At 40.5% G+C, this 4,214-nt stretch overlaps 1 long non-coding RNA gene across 1 annotated transcript; it reads left to right on the forward strand.

The window, feature by feature from the left end:
• Nucleotides 1-2,204: 2,204 nt before the first annotated feature.
• On the forward strand, nucleotides 2,205-3,992 carry LOC111953728 (uncharacterized). The gene is made up of 4 exons (XR_002875904.2): nucleotides 2,205-2,601; nucleotides 2,716-2,949; nucleotides 3,105-3,298; nucleotides 3,422-3,992. It is a non-coding gene; the product is annotated as an uncharacterized lncRNA (long non-coding RNA).
• The last annotated feature ends 222 nt before the right edge of the window (nucleotides 3,993-4,214 follow it).

Below are 4,214 nucleotides of genomic sequence, written 5' to 3' on the forward strand. Positions count from 1 at the left end.
TGAAAATTAAGTCACCTAGCAGTGCCTTAAACAAAACAGGACCACTTGAAACTGGTTACCTGAAAAAATAAATAAAAAAATAATCAGATTTTCACATTTGTCTTTAAGAAGATTAGTCTATCCACATTATCTGCAGTGAGCATAGATCGGCTTGCTGTGACAATAGCAGCCACTGTGGAGAATACCCTCTCGCTAGGGACAGAGGTCCCAGGCACAGCCAGGTAGTGCCTTGCTAACATGGCAACATGAGGGTATATTAACTCTTTGGTCTTCCACCATGTAAGTGGATCAGCATCCAGGGGGAATTACAGTCCACTTCCCTGTATGAGTTCACCTCTTCCTCAATGACCTTGACATTTGACTTGGTTCCCTGCTCCTGGGTCGTGAACAACTCCCCAAAAAGCTCAGCCATGGCAGGCTTCTTTTCTGGAGGAGAACCCCTGTTGTCTGCCGTCTCTGGAGAAGGGTTGGCTCCTGTGGTATCTGTGGCTTGACCCGGCAGAATTAAATTAGATGAAAATTACTATCTCTGAAGTGGCTTTAAAAATATGATTTGTTGTTAGAAATATATATCAAACACTATTATGACAATTACAATTATTACTTCATAATTAATTGTTAAATCACTAATTAATAAAATAATAAATGTCACATTAACAAAATAAATACAATACCTGTTGTATATTGGTCACAATCTCTGCTGTAAGTTCATTGTAAACTCTCAGACGAGCAGCAGCATCCAGGTGCAGTAGGGACTTGAACCAGGGGCCTAAAGCGGTGCTCTTGTGTAAGAAGTCTTGGACACCAGGGTCAGCATATCTATGCTCCAGGTTAACTCTGATAGCAGTCTTGACATGCCTTACTGCYGGTTCATCTTCATCAGATGCCACCATTGATTTCAGGATCATTGTTTTCATAGGAGGGACCATGGAAACTGATTGAATGCTCTCAGTGCAGATCAGTGTTGTGACTGTTTTGAGAGGTTTGAACACTTTGATAACTTCCTCTGCTAGTCTTATGTCATTTTCAGACAAAGTCACAATCTTTGACATTTTTCCCCACAGCTTGATCAGTCAGTGTAGAATACACCGCAACTTTCTGCTCAAGGTATCTCTCAACCATGTCATGGCTTGAATTCCATCTAGTAGGGACATATTGGATTAGTTTGTGGTTTGGCAGCTCCAGCATCTCCTGTTTTGTCTTGAAAACATGTGCAGCAGTTGTGCTTTTGTGAAAGGATACCACCTTCCTGATCTTTGTTAGGAGGCGAGAGATTGGATTCACTGACATTGCTTTTTGAGATGCTAGATTAATAACGTGAGCAAAGCATCCTATCTGTGGCCCCAATCCAGCTAGTGCAACCGCATTTAAAATATTTCTAGCGTTGTCAGTGGTCACAGGAATTGTGACCACTGACAACTTCTAACTTCTACACTGCAACTACTTCCCTTAACTCTTCCCCCAACTTTACACTGGTGTGACTACTCTTAACGGGACGTGTTTGYAGAACATGGATTTTTATTTCCCACTCTGCCGTCATGAAATTAGCCGTTACAATAAGGTAGCTCTCTGTAGCTCTAAACGTCCAACTGTCTGTTGTTAGAGCAACAGACCGCGTTTCTGACAACTCGCTCTCAAGTTGTTCTTTCATTTTTTTTGTTGAGTAAGGAAGGCATTAATGTCTGGGCAAAATGTGTATGGGAAGGAATAGTGAAGCGCGGCCCGACCACTTTAAACATATTTCTGAACCCCGCATTCTCTACCACAGAGGTGGGTCTCATATCTGCCGCTATGAATTTTGCTATCGCTGCGTTGATTTCTTTAGCCCTACCAGAGTCAACCGCATATTGTTGCCTGATGGCTGTGGGGAGAAGTTGTTGTCGATTGGTTGCCGTTTCATTTTTTCGCCTAGTCATACCGATTGGCACTTTGGGGTGATGTCGGCGCAAATGAGTAGTCATGTCACTCGAATAGGCTATCGCAATGAACAGCGCTTACATGTTGTAAAAGTTTTATCCACCACTCGTTGGCAACCCCTGTTATAGTTTACAGGGAAACCGAAATGTTCCCAGACGGCAGACCTGAATGATACTGGGGCGTCTTCTAGTTCTGGCTCGCCAATGCTTGCCAAGTTGCTCCTTTGCATTTAGCTAACTGCTAATTCCTTCATAAGCTAATTGCTGCTACGACGGTCTCTCAGCTCTGTTCTCGCTGGASTGAAATAACTAATGAGCGAAGCTGCATACAGCTACGAGACTAAACAACTTATTTTTTTTAAGACAACTTTATTACTATGTGGATATAAACAACTTATTTTTTTTATGCGCCATTGGTTTATGCAATAAATAAAAAATAATAATTAAATATATAGATATTTTCCTAGCTATAATATATGATTCATGTATTGTTCGGTTCGCAGTGCGTACCGAACCGTGCACCGTGGACCCTGTACCGAACAGTTCAATATGAATACACGTACCGTTTCACCTCTACTATCCATAGAGAATTATTAAATCACTGCATAAAAATCCTCACTAGTATGAGAAGGCCATCGACCAGTTTGTCAACCAGACTATGAGAAGAAAGGACTTCATCTTTAACGTAAGGCTTTCACATGTTTTTCCCATTATAATGAAGTTTACATTCGTTTTTTATGTTAAAGAAATTATGTTACCAATTTTTTATTGAAATTCATTTTAATTTTGTTTTCAATAGTAATTCCCCCATGCTACACCCATGGCCCTCTGAAAAACTAAACAGACTGAACAGCCCTGTACCCCTTTGAAGAACTGAACAGCCCTGTACCCCTTTGAAGAACTGAACAGTCTGTGCCCATCTGAAGAACTGAACAGTCTGTGCCCCTCTGAAGAACGGAATCCCCTGGTTATTCCCCATTTCCCATATGCCCTTTCATCCACTGGCACATTGAATGTTTCCTGTCCAAGCACTGTGAGTACCCCTATACATTTTCTTTCATTATTATGTAGAGTCAATCACATACACGATCACATTATTACACATCAATGTGATTTTACTCCTTGCTTGGACTAACTCATTCTTAACTCTTTTGTCTAACTGTGTGTTATTGTTTTTTGTCTTCCCAGTCAAATCCTGTACTGCCCTTAGTGGAGGAGTTGGGCTCTTCTCCAACACCATCCATCCATCCATCCATGATTAAGCTTTTTCTGCACTGAAGCCTCTGAACACCTCAACCCTGTCCTGCACTGAAGTCAAGCCTTTGAACACCTCTACTCGTGCCTCATACCCTCATTCAATTACTGCTGCCCTTCCRAACACTGTAAGTAGCCCTCTCATTCCCATTCCCCATAATATTTCACTTAAATGTCTTTATTATACGTTTTAGGTTCAAATCATTTGTTTTTGATGATTTTTTAAATGTTCTTTGTTGTTCGGTCCGCAGCTATACCATGGGTCTTCCATCCTCCTCAATTTTTCAAGTCACAAGCCTCCACTACAATACAGTAATAGTAATGCCATCAACAKAGTATTGGTAATGCCATCAACACAGTATTGGTAATGCCATCAATACACTAATGGTATAAATAAATGTACAGAACATTGCTACTTATATTATAAAATCATAAATATCTCATCTGTAGTTAGCTGTCTGTGTGATTTATTTTAGAATGCATTGTTTTAAATGATAATGACCCAAACGAAGCCAGGCGGGCGGGTTGTCGACTTTGATGCCTCGCTCAATTAGAACGTGTCTCTATTTTTGCGTTTTATTGCTGACCCTGTAGTCACACAAAACAATACAACTGTTGTCATTATTCACTTTTTTTCTCATTTGAATTGGAAGAGGTAGTTAAGGGGTTTACCATGCATGCTAAATTAGACCATTTCATCCACTTATGGAAACACAACATTGCTATCAGCAAAGATACAATTGGAGATATGGACTATCCTACTTGCATACAGTCAGTGCTCTGCCTYTCCCGTTCTTTCCACCTGCATCGCTCTGCTTGCTCGCCCGCCCGCTTCTGGTGAGTTTTTTTGTTTTACTGTACATTCATGTCATGAAAAAGTCTGTCATTAAAGATATTAGTTAGTGCTTTCAAATCTCATCCCGGAAAGTTTCGTTTATGAACACAAAGAAAATGAAGAGAAAAGCCTCCTTTAAATCCATCCACTTTCTGTCTTTACGGTAATTTGAATTGGAAAGATGGAAAACTATCTCAAAGATCAGTGTG

The sequence above is a fragment of the Salvelinus sp. IW2-2015 genome, linkage group LG27, assembly GCF_002910315.2.
Source record: "Salvelinus sp. IW2-2015 linkage group LG27, ASM291031v2, whole genome shotgun sequence".
NCBI classification, from domain to species: Eukaryota; Metazoa; Chordata; class Actinopteri; order Salmoniformes; family Salmonidae; genus Salvelinus; species Salvelinus sp. IW2-2015.